General features: G+C 33.5%; 1 long non-coding RNA gene across 1 annotated transcript; it reads left to right on the top strand.

The window, feature by feature from the left end:
- Positions 1-3886: 3886 nt before the first annotated feature.
- Positions 3887-10678, top strand: LOC126689555 (uncharacterized). Its single transcript, XR_007644554.1, has 2 exons — positions 3887-5803; positions 10386-10678. It is a non-coding gene; the product is annotated as an uncharacterized LOC126689555 (long non-coding RNA).
- The last annotated feature ends 5731 nt before the right edge of the window (positions 10679-16409 follow it).

Here is a 16409-nt window from a genome sequence, read left to right as displayed (position 1 = left end):
CTAGTAAAATAAAACCTAATATATACTAACTTGCACCCAAAGAAAATAAACCTAAGATACTTAGAAGATCCTAGACTGAACTAAATTACCAAAATACCCTTAATTTGCAAGAATTGCAGAAATTACAAATTTGACTCTAAATATAAAATTGACCAAAACTAATAAATAAAAACCCAAATTAAAATTTGTTTTAACCCTAAAAAACTCACACTTAGATCATTAGAGTCATCTCCCACCTCAAACTAAAGATACATGGAAAACGTTTTCCATTCATGTTTAATAAATTTCCATGAACTTTGTAATAAGGGGTCTTTATTGAGGATGTTATGCACTTTCCTAACCAAAGGTGTCACTGGGGTCTTCAATTTATTCAAGATGCCCAAGATTGGGAATTGGAACAGTTTATACTTTTTTGGATCTTATCAATTCTATGACTCTTAATGGTCAAGGTCAGAACAAACTTTGTTGGAAACCAGCAAGGAATAAAAGTCTTAAAATTAGTGAGCGCTATTTCTCCCTTTCCTCTACTCTTGACACTCTTTTACCTTAGAAACTTGTGTGGTGTTCAAAGATACTTCCTAGGGTTGCTTTCTTCTCATGGACTGCCACATTATGTAATATTTTGACTCTTGAGAACTTATGGTACAAGGGTGTCACAGTTGTAGATTGGTGCTATATGTGTAAAAAGAGTGGGGAATCATGAATTATCTTCTTCTTCATTTTCCTATTGCTTATGAGTCATGGGGGTGGATTTAGGGTTTACAGTTTAGGATTTTTCTCTTAACAATTATGAACTATAGTCCTATAATAATAAGCCCCTCCCCCCCCCACCCACCCCCCCCCCCCCCCCCCCCAAACCAAAAAAAAAAAGTCCTAAAATGTGGTTAAAACTTAAAAGATTAAACAAAATTGATCTTTAATTTTAACCATATTTCTCTCTTATCGTTTTTCTGGTACAAGTTAAACAAAAATATTTATTTCAAATATTGAGTTACCTAATTTAAAAAATGTTAAATGGAAAGTGGTTTAAAACATCTCAAATTCTTACATCACCACCACATTTTAATATTCAAACTCAAAAAAGACTTAAAATTAAAAAAAATCTATAAAAAATAAAAAGAATAACACTCCCACCCCCACCCACTTCTAAGTAAACATTTGTAAAGAGACTAATGTATTATTATTTGTTCACATATAAAAGTGTACAATCACGCCACTGGCAGCCAGTGGGGGGCCATGGCCCCCCTGAGTTTTTAAATTTCCCATTAGATGTTTGGGCAAAATTACAAGTTAAGATAAAAATTTCCATATCGGCCCCCCTCAGATTTTAGAATTTGATCTCCTAAAAATGAAAATTTTGAACCTTCAAGTTTTTCAACTAGTCCAGAAAACCCCAAAATAATTAAAATGACACAACAAACACAAGCCCAAACCCAATATTAACCATATCTTCTAATGAAAAAAAAAAAAAGCATTCCCTATATCTGGCCCATTCCTCCAACTGAGGCCCTTCCAGAGTTTAAATACAAAACATCTCTCTCCTTAAACAAATCCTAAATTACAAATAAATAAACCCAAATCTGTCTTTTTAACCAATTCCTAATCATCAATTACAAAGAAAATAATCCCAACTTCGTCTTACGGTTTCCCATTGTGCCGGCATCTCCTTGTTGCCTACCTTACTCGAGGAACCGCTTGCAAGGCATCTCACCGAATGGTCCACACTCACCAGCAGCTAACCACTAGTACTTCTCCGTTTCTCTCTCTGTACACTACAATAGTGTTGATAATATTTGTATAGCTTTTATATAATATATAATGTATGGCTGATATGAATGAATGAGTGAGTGGCTTTTATTACTCTATTTACCATTGAATGAGTGGCATGTATTCATAAGTCACTGTTGATATGATATTTTGTTTATAAAAATATAAAAGTGCTTATTGTTGAAATATAACTTATATTTTATAATAATGCTTTTTGGTTTTTTAATTTTTAATTTTTATATGGAGTTATTATTTGCTTATTTGTTGAAGGTACTAAGATAAAGTTTTCTCTTACTATACTTAAACGTAGTTTATACTTTGCTGATTACAAATTGTAAGTAACTTGTTTATAATTGACGCAAAGCAAGAAAAAAGTTCAACATTTAGAAACTAGTGTTCAACCCTTTGTCTCAATTGTGATATTGAACTCTCTAGAAAGGCTTAAAAGTTTATTATTACTCTTGTTGTTGCAACCATAACCACAAAATGTGTATTTTTAGCCATGAAATTTGTCAAAATGAAAATTTTGTAACAAAATAAAATTGAGTTTTTTTAGTAATTGTTCAAATTTGTAAATAAAATGTGTTTTTTAGAAAATTTAGTACCATGAAGGAATTAATGACACAACTTTGACCAGTTAAAGTTAACTTATAAATCAAGTTTTGTTTTTTTTTTTTTTTTTACTAAGATTTTTGTTATAGTCATCTTAGCCTCCCGGAAAGATTTTTTTGGTTCCGCCACTGATCACCACCTATCACATTTGGCTTTCGTGGACATTGTGCTTGTTGTATCTAATCCAAATTATTACTTCAACTTCTAAAATTATAATCCTTTGTATGGGCCAAAGATTGGCCCAATATAATCACATAATTGAATTATTTGAAAAACTAAAGAACTCCACGTAAGTTAAAACCTCATTCCTTTTCCTTGTGAATTTGTTTCTTACAAGTTATAACTAAAAAAATAAAAAAGAATACATGACAAACCTAATGAAGTAATAATTCTTTTCTCAAAAGTTGAGCTTGTTCATTTTTGCAAGCTCGGGTTAGCTAATTACTAACTACAGAATACGGTGGTAGCAATCACTTATTTAAATTCTTTTTCAAAGTGGTTGAGATTTTGTCTCTCATGTTTATCAATCTTTACTTTGCCGTGCACGAATTTGCAAACTCAGAGAGAGAGAGAGTCATCTTAATGGTTCGACTATGATTCTCAATCATTCAAAATCAAAGTAACAACATCAACCTTAGACTTTAATTTTCTTTTTCTTTTTTCTTTTTTTATGAGTCCATTTGGATTGAACTTATTTTTGCTAAAACTGAAAACACTGTAACGAAATAATTTTTAAATGTGTAAATAATGCTGTGGGACCCATTTTTAATGAAAAAGTTGCTAAAAAGTGTAATTTGTGAGACCCATGAATAGTGCAAGGGTGCATTGTTCACAGTTGACAAGTCAACTATTGCGGGCTGAACAAAAAAAAAAAAAAAAAAAAAAAAAAAAAAAAAAAAAAAAAAAACGCAGAACAGAAACGCAAACGCCAGAATCAGTGCAATCCAAACAGGTACTATAAATACTATAGTATTTTAAATTTATGGGTGTCTATTCTATAATAATTGGTCTTTGCCATTATTAGGCCAAGACATAAATTAATCTTTTCATAAAAAAATAAAAATAAAAAACACAAATTAATCATTTGGTGTAGGTAGGGATTAAACCCTAGATCATTTATTTGATGACAAAAATCTTTACCAATTAAGTTAATTGAAACTCACTATCCTTTAATAGACTTCAACTTCATAAGGTTTTGCTTCATAGTCATAGTGGGAACATTTTTTTTTTTTAATGGGAACAGTTTAAGTGCAAAAAAATTTCTATTTTTTCATTTTTTTTACAAATGTTGTAATGATTTATTGTGATTAAAACAATATCACTTTAAATTATTTTCTTAAACTTATTGCTTTTAATTCTATGTGACTTATGCAATATTGATTAATTAAATGTAACTTATTTTATGAATTTTTAGTTATTATTTTTTAAAAATAGAAAACACCCAAACAGCAAAGCTAAGCTGTAGTACTAAGAAAGTCAAGGAATACCATTCTAATGAACCTCTCGCTGAACCAGACAGCAAGGGAATAGCTCCTTCACTCCTCCTGGAGGTAATGTGTCTAGCTTATCCTTCAAGGATAAGCTAATAGGTGAAATACCTAGAGCTTATATCCTGGCATTTTGATTTCTCTGAATATATTGAAAATGAGATGGAATCGGAGTCATCAGTTGAGGTTATCCGAGAAGGTTTTGCTGTTGTCAACCTCTCTAGAGAAACTAAACAACGTATACGAGCTCTATGGACAAATGCACTTATCATCAAGGTGTTTGGAAAAACTGTGGGGTTTAACTACCTTCAGTCTAAGCTACATACTTTGTGGAAGCCCATAGGGAGGACTGACTATGTAGATCTGGAATGCGACTTCTTCCTCGTTTGGTTTTCTTGTAAAGAAGACCATGATACAGTTTTGAAGAAAGGCCCCTGGTTTATAAGGGAGCACTTTCTATCCATAAGACCATGGGTCCCTAATTTCAGGCCAGATACTGCTAATATAGCTTCAGTAACTGTTTGGGTGAGGCTTCCCAAACTTCCTATTGAATATTATAATGCAGAAGCTCTCAAGGAAATAGAACAAGCTATCGGCATAGTCCTTCGCATCAACACTCACACAACGTCGGAGACCAGAGGTCGTTACGCCAGACTTTGTGTTCAAGTCGATGTCAACAAACCGTTAGTCTATACCATTCTGATCGGCGGTTTACATCAAGCTGTGGTTTACAAAGGAATTAGCAATCTTTGTTTCTCATGTGGCCGACTTGGTCACCGCCGGGAGGCCTACCACTAGATGATTCAAACCCCAACGGTTGACAGGTTAGAAAATATCGTACCTTCAAGCAAGGACGATGAGAATGTGTAGGATGACAGTACAAATAGTACAGATAATGGACACGCATCAGCAAATGGAGGCCAATCCTCAGCAGGACAATAGGAAACTAACGGTTATGACCCTTGGCTTGTAGTGACACGCAAAAAGCAAGGGACGAGGTACAATAAGAGGAGTAGTGGGGACAACTCGCCCAACACAGCACCAAATGAGTCTAGAAACACGAAAGAGTTTAAAAATCCTCATCAAAAAACCATTGTGGGCCTCACCAATGAAGGTAAATGGAAATCTAGTGGAAGCTTCAAGTTTTCTAGTGAATCCAGCAAGATAATGGGCAATCATAGTGGAGGGCAGCATCTTCAAGATTCTAGATTTTGTGATAGTAGAGATGGGATTATTTAATCCGATCCAAGCAAAAACAGTGTCCGATCCGGCATGGCAATTGAAGGAACAATCATGGTGGGTGTTCAAGTCAGACAGCCAAGAAAGATTGGAGATTAGAGTAGTAGCATGCAAAAAGTTGTTGCAACCATTTCCAACACCAATCTCATGCAAATTTGACCTTAGGCCTCAATCGATGGAGAGAAGGCTACTACAAGTTAACTCGATCTCAACTCTAATGATGGGGAATGCCAATATCACGAAGCCGATTTAGATGGTTCACCCCACATTAGGAGTGTTTTAGCATTGTGTAACTCTGATGCCAGGGAGAGGATACCCCAAGGAGATGATGCAATTGATCGGATGGAATTAGAGGGAGGAGGCGAGGCTTCTGCTACCCATTGATGTCTGTCCTTCTTTTGTTCAATCAATAATGATGAATATCATTATTTGGAACTGTCGGGGGGCCCTGAAGCCTTCCTTTCAATCCAATGTTCGTGATCTGATTTCTATCCACGACCTAGCTATCCTAATTGTTATAGAGACTCACCTTGGCAAGGATAAAAGCGAAGGAAATCATAGATAGGCTTCCATTTTAAGGAGCGATTCACACTGACACAATTGGCTTCGCGGGTGGCCTCTGGTTTCTTTGGGATCCTGACAGAGTTGATATCACAAATCTTACTAGCACGGAGCAGGAAATCCACGCACTTGTGAAGGTAAGATCTTCTTCTCTCAACTGGATTCTAACTGTTGTGTATGCTAGTCCGAGACATAAGGAAAGTTGTATGCTCTGGAATACTTTAACTACTGTTGCAAACACTTATAACTTGCCTTGGGTTATTGCTGGTGATTTTAATGAAATGTTATCTAGTGATGACAAGCTAGGTGGTAGGCCAATTAACCTGTACAGAGCTAATATCTTCAAAGAATGTCTTGATGCTTGCAACATGGCCGACCTCAGTTTCCAAGGGCCTAGGTACACATGGACAAACAAACATGATTTATGCTCTCTCATTCAAGAAAGACTTAACAGATTCTTTGCTAATCCAAATTGGTGTGTCCTCTACCCCGAAGCCCAAGTTACTCATATTCCAAGGTGCTCATTAGACCATTGTCCTGTATTGATGGAGCTTGAGCCTCAACCCAGTATCAGACTCAATAGGCCTTTCATTCATAGTTTTTGGCTCTCAGATAACTCATTCCCTAAAATTGTTCAAAATGCCTGGTCCACCGAATCTGGTCTATATGGTTTTATTGCAAAATTCAAAAGGGATGCCTCAGAGTGGAACCGGGTCCACTTCGGGAACATTTTTGCAAAAAAGAAAAGAATTTTGGCTCAACTTGGTGGGATTCAACGATCTATGGCAAAGAGACCCTCAAGCTTCCTCATTAAGCTTGGAAAACAACTTCAAGCGGAGCTAGTAAATGTGACAAATTAGGAAGAGGAATTATGGTCCCTCAAATCTCGTGTTAACTAGATGGTGCAGGGGGATAGGAACACTTCTTTCTACCATGTTTCTACGCTCATTAGAAGGAAGCATAATAAGATTCTCAATCTAAAAGATTCTCAGGGTGAATGGATTAATGACCTGACTGCAGTTATGGAGCATGTTCAAAATAGCTTCTCTAAGCTCTTCTCAACTGAACTCCTGTCCTCACCTCTCTCTTCTCCCTCTATTGATATAACCTCTCCCTAATTATCCTCCTTTGAAAGTCACAACATCTCCTTACCAGTGACTGATGAGGAAATTAAAAATGCTTTGTGGTCTCTAAAGGCTTTCAAATCCCCTAGGCTTGATGGGTTGCATGCAGGATTTTTTCAATGATTCTGGTTGGTTGTTGGCAGATCAGTGTCAGAAGAGATTAAGAAAATCTTTAGTGATAGAAAGATTCCTTCGGAATTGAATCAAACACATATTGCTCTCATTCCCAAAATTAAGGGTCCGGAATCCATTGGGAATTTCAAACCTATTAGTCTCTGTAATTCTGTCTATAAGATAATAACTAAAATTATTGTAGCCAGAATTAGACCGCTCCTTGAAAAGCTCATCTCGCCATATCAAGCAGCCTTTGTTCTGAGTAGAAAAGGTGTGGATAATGTCATTATTGTACAGGAGCTAATTCATACTATCAACAAGAAAAAAAGTAATGTGGGATACATGGTTATTAAGATCGACCTAGAAAAAGCATACGATAAATTGGACTAGTCCTTCATCAAGGAAGTGCTCGTTGCAGCCAATTTCTCGCCTAACCTTATCCAGCTCATAATGAGTTGTGTTTCTACAGTCTCTACCTCCATACTCTTTAATGGGGGTGTGCTTAATCCTTTTCTCCCATTCGGGGGTATTCGGCAAGGGGATTCCCTTTCTCCCTACCTGTTCATTCTTTGTATGGAAGTGCTTGGCAGAATTAGTGATGCCAAATGTTCTAACAACCTCTTGAACCCGGTAAAAGCTTCTGCTAGTTGCTGGGCATTCTCCCACCTTTTCTTTGCTGATGACCTCCTTCTTTTTGCAAAGGCTAATTCTCTGAACTGTGAAAGTGTTAGGGATGCAATTAAGGAGTTCGGTATGATCTCGGATTAGAAAATTAACTCTGCCAAATCTAAAGTGTTTTTCTCTCCCAACGTTAGCAGAGAGCAAAAGGCTGATTTTTGCGAGATCCTTGGCTTTAACTCTACTCCCAAGCTGGGTTCCTACCTTGGCTTTCCTCTCAGGCATGCCAGAGCATTGAACTAGGACTTGAATTTCATTCTTGACTGTGTTAACTAGAAACTTGCTGGCTGGAAAGCCAACCTATTGTCATTTGTTGGCCATAAAGTGCTCATCCAAGCAACTACTTCTGCTATTCCCTCTTATGTGATGCAAACCACTTTTCTTCCTAGTAGAATTTTGGAAAATTTGGATAGACTCAATAGGAACTTTTTATGGGGATCTAGTGAACTGAAGAGAAGAATGCATTGGGTTGGATGGGAAAAAATTACCCAACCATTGGATAAGGGTGGCCTTGGCCTCCAAACTGCCAAAGGAAGAAATTTGGCCTGTCTTTCAAAGCTGAATTGGAGGTTCCATTCAGAAAAAGACTCGCTTTGGGCCCGAGTTTTAAGGAAAAAATACATGACCCAAAGAAGAATGCCTTCTAGTAATGAAAAATCTCTCCCTAGCTCTCGAATTTGGAAGGCAATGAAAAAAGGAATAGATGTTTTCAAGAGGGGTATGAGATGGAGTCTTGGCCGAGATAGCAACTTGAGGTTTTGGTATGACTCTTGGACTTCGAATGGCCCTCTCAGGTCTATTATTCACGGCCCTCTTACGAGGGAAGAGAAAGAGATCAAGGTTAAAGATCTTGCTTCACTTGATGGCTGGGATTGGGGAAAGCTTTCTCTAATTCTTCCTCCAAAAATTTTCCTAGAAATTCAGGCGATGCCTCATTCTCATTTTGCTAATGAGGAAGACAGAATCATTTGGAATACAACAACCAATGGGAATTTTAATCTCAGCTTTGCTTATATCCTTGCCAATGGGGAAGCTCCTCAATTTTTTAATGGTAAATGGATATGAAAGCTAAAGGTGCTGCCAAGGATTCAATCCTTTATTTGGATGTGTTTTCATAACAGCATAGCAACTCGAGAAAGACTAGCTTCTAGAGGGCTGCAAGTGGACACGGTCCGCCCGATGTGCAACATCCATCCAGATACTGTTATCCATTTGTTAAGGGACTGCCAGGTAGCTGCTAATTGTTGGCAGAGCCTCAGTATAGGGGTCTTAAGCTCTGATTTTTTCTCTTTGGACCTTCGTAGTTGGTTGGAAAGCAATTGTAAAACAACTTTTGCCTCAAACCACCTCCAAATCTCTTGGAGTGTTATTTTTGCCGTTGGAATATGGTCTCTATGGAACCATCGAAATAGGGTGGTATTTAAGAATATGCCTACTAGTCAAGCCATACACAAAGATGTTATTCATAGGGCAGTGGAGTATGCTCTTGTTGCTCAGAATACCATAACTAAACAGCCACGGATTGAAAGGAATATTCGATGGGAAAGACCAAATAGGAGTTGGTATAAGCTGAACACGGATGGCTCTTCATTAGATAACCTAGGTATGGCTAGTGGAGGCGGCATTCTTCATAATGAGTTGGGTACCTGGATTAAAGCCTTTACAAGGAAGATTGGGATAGCCACTAGCTTTGTTGCGGAGCTATGGGCTCTTAGGGATGGACTCAACATGTGTTTGAATATGCAAATTAGTTCTCTTGAAATTGATTTGGACGCAAAAGTAGTTGCTGATTTGATGTGTAATGCCGAAACCTTGAAGACTGATAATGCTACTATTGTGGCTGACTGCAGGCTTCTCATCTCCCAATTTCCTCAAGTCAAAGTGTCCCATTGCAATCGTGAAGCTAATCGGTGCACCGATGCTCTAGCTAGATTAGGTTACTCCCAAGTCCCTGATTTTATGTACCTCAATTCCCCTACCCCTTGTATTTTGAATGCTTTTCTTTCTGATTTGTATGGGCTGTCTCAACACTCAAATTAGTATGACAAAATACTACTCAAGAAAATAAAAATAAAAAACGAGTATGAAAAAATGCTGACAAAGTTTGGTTACAAACTTTGATGTAGCCAATAACTAAAAATCTCACTAAAAAACTTAATATCTCTACACATTTTAAAAAATATAACCATTAGATTGCATGATATTTATGTTTTTAACATGCATGTCAAATTTCGTGTTAATTAGATATTATTTTCTATTTGATTTATAAACTTATTTTTATGCAAAATAGTAAACTATAAAAAACTTGAAATTTAAAATTTTAATTGAAGACATAATTATTAATTTTTTATCTTTTAAAAATTTTGCATGAACGGAGGACATAAGAAAAAAAAATGTAAATTAATGATAGATTTATCAAAATTCATATCCAATAAAAATACATTTTGTAAAATTGTAGTCATTACTTATTTGTAGGTCAAACTTTATCCACAAAATAACTACGCGTCAAAATTTCTGGGCAAAAAGGACCAAATTTCAATATAGCAAGGGGCAATTTTTTTATGTTTTTTTTTTTTTTAATGTTTTTTGAGGGAGTGAGCAAATTACATCTAGAGCATCTAATGCACTGGACTCATAAATATAGTGATGCATGGCTAAAAATGAACACGTATCACAATTATAACAAATTCAATATTATTAGACACTGGATGTAACCCGCTCCCTTTACCTAAAGGTCTCAAGAATTACACGTGGAAAATTTCTTGTCCACCATTTCTAACCACTTCTGGAAAGTTTCTTGTAGGTCCCGCAAAAACGTTGCCTTACTCGCAGCTATAGGATGTGGCTTTTGGTGGGAATTTGGTTGGAAGCTTGAGCATTTAAGAGAGGAATGGTTAAAGTTTGTTGAATGTATAAAGTTGGTCAAAAATGCCTCAAACCTGGACTATTGGACACGATATCCTAAACTGAGGGAGTGTGACTTTTTCTTTAAGGTCAAAAGGGGCCATAGCTTAAATTAATTCTTAACTGTTATTTGTACATGTCGATCGCTCCGCATGGCAAATTATGATAAAAATTGTAATATTTTTTGTGGTATTAACATTTCTCTATTAAAAACTCTACCACACATTTGATCACACATTTTGAGACTAGTTATACACATGATAAGCAATGATTGGTATACGAGTTATGTTAATAGGTTCCCAATTGTTAATAAACCAATTTTAAAAGGTTTTAACATTATTTTTATGAAAAATATAAAAATTCGTAAAAAAAAAAATACTTATTTCTTCTTTTCCCTTGGTTTATTCTTCATTAAATACTAGTAATTATCCATATATAAATATAATTCAATCACAAGATGATACATAATGCAAATTGATCACAAGTTGATACTTAAAGCTAATTGGGGTAAAGTGTGTGGCTGTTGTTCTGCTCTCCATTCACATAGTTTTCATCTATATATATATCTCTCTCTCTCTCTCTAAAAGCTAGGACGTAGAATTTAATATTGCTATACTCCTATTGAGCCACCTCATCAGCCAAGTCATACTTAAAAAAAAAAAAAAAACTCCTTTATGATTTTTCTATTTTATTTTATATAAAATAATCACATATAGTTCATGGAAAAACCTGTTAATGCACTCCATTACTATTTAACATGTTACTATTCATTTGTTTTAAATGCAAATATTTAACTATTCAGCTACCCAAATTGATTTCAACTTTTGATTTTCTTCTTTCTAATTTCAAGTAATTGTTAAAATTGAATAATTTATTATCTTTTTAGTGGATATATGCACATGTTTGACTATTTATTAGATGCAAATATTTGATTATATTCAACTACCCAAATTTATTTCAAATTTTGGTTTTCTTCTTTCTAATTTCAAGTGATTGTTAAAATTGAATATTTAAACTTTTCATCTTCATATTCTAAAAAAATTAAATAAATAAATAATTCTTCTTCTCTTCCTCCAACCTTTCCCCTTCCTCTTTACCTCTTTATCTCCCTACTCTTTATTTTACCGTTAAACTTCCTTCATCATTTCCTCTTTTTATATTTTGACTCTTTTTCTCTACATCTTATTTTGTATAAATTTGATATCACTTATTCCATTCAATCCATTTTTTTCTACACAAAAATTGTGAGCTCTCTCTCTCTCTCTCTCTCTCTCTTGACTTTTGTTTTTTCTTATAACTCTAATTTAGGTTGATGGTTTTTTTTTTATTTAATTTTTTTGTGCTGTATTTTTCAAATTTCCCATCACAAATCACTCTTATAGATTTGGTTGAATTTTGGTTTGGGTTAATATGTAGTTTTTTTTTTTTAAATAGAAATTTGAGTTTATACATGGCTACAAATTTGAATGTGCCTACCAATGGACTTTCACTAAACAGAAATGTATTCACAATATTTTTAACTTCGAAACTTCTTTGGTAGTGTGAATTTGAGAAAGAGAAAAGGGTAGGCAAATGATGCATGGTCTTTTATAATCCCCTATGTCTTGAGGAAAATGGAGGGCCTATTAGTCTCCTTCTACCGGAATTTTGTATAGAGAACATTTTGCTATAAGTTCATAGACTTTTTTTTATATTTTTATTTTGGTCAATTTACTACAAATAATTAGCATCTCCACCATCAAATTTTTAGTTAATTTGAACTTTCTTGGTAAGCTTTTACTTTGCTTAGTTGATCATTTTTACTGAAAATGCCAAAAAGATAATAAGATAAAATATAACTTACTCTAGAGCATCATTAAGCTATTAATGTTTTTATGTATAGATACTTAAGGAATTTTTTCTTATTTCTTTTTGCATTTTATTTTATTTTATTTTTCCACTTTATGATATATGATTTATTGATAATGATCTATGGTATAGTTATCTTTATTTACTTTTTCACTTAGTTTCAATTGTGAGGAAGAAAGAGATGTGGATCTATGTTTTGGAGAAAAATATACCTATAAGAGTTGAATTGCATATATCTGTATAGTCATAAACAAAGTATACTTAGTTACAACTTGGGCTAATAGTTCTCACACTGTCAATTTAAAAAAAAAAAAAATTATTGGATTGTGTTTTCATACATATCTCACTATATATAATACCTGACTACAAAAACTTCTAATTTAAAACATAATTTCAAATAACACATATTGAACTTTTAAAAATATACAATCTTATATATTAATTCAATAATTATCTAATAAAAAATAACCATATTAAATTTTCCCGTGTATCGCGTAAGTCTGCGACTAGCATTCCATAATTGCCATGTAGTTGTCAGCATATACACATAAATGTCTGAAAATTTTATTGTCTTTTTTTCTTGAGTGTCTATTTGAGATTGATTAAATTTGTTGACTCATTCGTCGTACTAATTTAAACTTTGATAAAAATGTATAACTATATTTAAAGGAAAAGAGAAAAGGAATTGATTTACGAAATATTTTTAGAAATTTTTTTTGAGGAAAAAAAGGGAGAAATTACACTTTACCATCCCTAACTATACACCAGATTACACTTTGCACCATAAACTACTTGAATGCACACTTTTCACCCTAAACTATCACACTTATTACACTTTGCACCCCGATGTTAATTTTACTATTAAGTTAGACGGAAATTAATAGCACATGACTTGCACATGATTTTTGCTTAAATAACACATTGTTTAAAGACAAAAACACCCTCTTCATAAACAATTAAAAACAAAAGCTTATTGCATTTTTATTTTTATTTTTTCCAGCTCCTCTTTCGCATGCGTACAAAGTTACAGGTACAGATCCAATGATTTTCGCGAAACAAAATATACTCCCTCCGTCCCACTTTGTTTGTCCTGTTTGAAAAGTCAAACTTTTTAAGGGAACATCATTTATTGTCTTGTCTACCTTTTAAAAATGTATAAGTTGCCAAAACTACCATTAAATAAATTTATCAAAAAATTAAATTAATAAATTAATAGTGGTATAATAGGAACATTAGTAAATTAATGACTTTTATTTTTAGAAATAGGACAATATTTTGGGACATCCCAAAATGGAATAGAGGACAAACAAAGTGGGACGGAGAGAGTATACAATATACTATATATAACCCATAGTAATAGTATATCTAGCATGTGATTTTTCATTTTAAAAGGAACAACAGAAAAAAGCTGCAATTATAGAATGTCTTTTTGTTACCCTGGTGCATACGAGTATTTGTATGATTTTATCAAACTGATTTTGAGTCTACACCTGGTATATGATGTAGTCTTTACCATTTTGTATATGATAATCAGATTCATTCTTGCAGAACTTATGACACACCAAGATATTTCTAGTACACGATTATGCGTAGTGAGCATTTTATAAGAAAAGTTGATTATGTTCAAAAATATTTTGCTTTCCAGCAATGATTCGCGAGCGAGAATGACCTGGAAAAAATAAGGAAAAGTTTATGTTTTAATTGATTATGAAGAGGGATGTTTTTGTCTTTTAATTTTGTTTCACTTAAGCAAAAATCATGTGCAAGTCACATGCCATTAGTTTCTGTCTAACTTAACAGTGAAATTAATGTTAGGATGCAAAGTGTCATAAATGTGATAGTTTAGGGTGCAAAGCGTGCATTTGAATAGTTTAGGATGCAAAGCGTGCATTTGAATAGTTTAGGATGCAAAGTGTAATCTGGTGTATAGTTTAGGGTGGTAAAGTGTAATTTCCCCGGAAAAAAAGTAATTGATTTTAATGATAACTTTTTATATTTTTCATAAAATATAGTATCAAAACTTTTCTAAAATTGTACATTAACAAATATTCTAAGAGCACCAGTTAATAGGACTCATATTTAAAAAATGGGACTTTAATATGTTTTACATACGAGAAGTGCTATATTCACAACATTTTCACAATAGTTTCACAACATATTCTAGGTGGTAAGTTATATATTATGATTCTAATTTGAATCTACTACTAAAATTACTTTTTTTATCCACCAGTAATAACTACTAATAATTTGCCACAAAAAGCTAGCATTAGATCTTCTATCCAAATACTATTTTAACAGACAAAAAAGTTATTTTGTCTATTTTAGCACAATATTTAACAATACACCTACATCTCATATTTTTCTTTAACACATCATTTATTCAAATAACCTAAAATTACTCTTACCTTTTATTAAAAAAACAAATAAATAACTTCATCGCCAACCACCACCACCGCAAACCATTGAAAGATAAGTAATGCTACAATCACAAACTATTATACAATATTTTTACAGACAGTTGTTGTGGCCAACTTCTTATTGGTTCTCATTTGGGCCCTCCAATAACATCATTTTTTTTATTTACCAATATTCACTCCCCACATCAATAGTTTATAAAAGTTTTGTAAAAAAATTTGTATCTCTAACATTTTCCTTGAAAGATTGAAGTAAAACTTTGATTTTCAAGCCGTCTCAACCAAATCTGGTCTATCTTTAAAATAAATAAATAAAATAAATAAAAACAATGCCAACAATCAAATACACAAAACCAAAATCAACCTAAAACCACAATATCAAAATCAACCACAAAACACCTATAAACACCAATTTTTACCAAGTGCAGGAGATCATAGTAATATAATTCTTGAAGTACCAAGGCTGAACCACAAGGAGCTGGGTAAATTCAAAGACAATGTAATTAAACAACACTTTTGGTAAAGATGAAAAATATTTTTTGCTTGGTGATTGTTAACAATTTAATAATGACTAGTTTAAATCAATATTTTAAATACTAGGGCATCAAAGTGTTTCCCTATATCGATATAAGATTCTTTGTGATCTAAGAGAATCTATATTTCATAATTGATTGTTCTTGGATAACGAAAAACCTATGATTTAATTGAACAGAGACAATTCAATAACGCATGATAACTTAGATTAATAATGCGGTTAGAATAGTTTTCAGAAAAATCCATTCACTTTAAAAACTTTATTTCTATTTGAAACTATTAGAAATTCATCTAAACAATAACAAAAACATGATTGAAATTATCGAAAGCATAGAAAAACTAATACATCAAAAGAAATCTAATTGAACAATCAAATATGTTGTTGTCTAAAATCTTAGAAAGAATCACAATGAATTATCATACCATATAAAAGAAACATAACCCCTAGCCCTAATAGAGAGCTTAGGCTACCATGATAGAATAATAAAACACAAGTTTCTCTCTCCAAGATTCGTTTTCCATAGCCCCCCCCCTCCTTCTCTCTCTCTCTCTCAAAACCCTAACATCAAAGTGTACAAAGAAAATAAAACTTTTGACTATTTAATTTTCGTCCAGATTTTCAGCAACAGCTTGTGAGTTAATTTCGGCATTCAAAAGGTGTGAATTTTGAAAAATTTAAAACTGGAAAGTTGTAGATATTTAAGTCACGGTTCCAGCCCATATGGCCATAAGTCAATTGAAATTTTAAGGAGAGAGATACACCCAAAAAGGGTGCAGTATTTTGCAAAAACTCAATCTTTTTTCTTTTCTTAAGTCTTTCCAAACTTAATCAAAGACTTCATCCTTTTCCACTTTCCAATTACTATCAATAGTCACAAAACGTTTGCACTTCTAAAACCCATAATCTTGTTTCACGGATTAAGTTTGGAGGAAAAAAGGATATAGGGTTGGATAAGCAACAGAGAGAACAGCTTGATGGTTCCACTAATTTTCCTCATTTTCTACAACACTTTTACAAATTGTTGAGGTACAAATTATTGCTAGTTCAGATCTTGGCCGGCCACTTTCATCACTTTTTTATTTACTAATAATCACTCACTATATCAGTAATTTGTATAAAAAAAAAA

This window comes from Quercus robur, chromosome 6, assembly GCF_932294415.1.
Source record: "Quercus robur chromosome 6, dhQueRobu3.1, whole genome shotgun sequence".
In the NCBI taxonomy this organism is placed as follows: Eukaryota; Viridiplantae; Streptophyta; class Magnoliopsida; order Fagales; family Fagaceae; genus Quercus; species Quercus robur.
The sequence above is the reverse complement of the archived record's forward strand: the minus strand, read 5'-3'. Positions and strand labels throughout refer to the sequence as shown.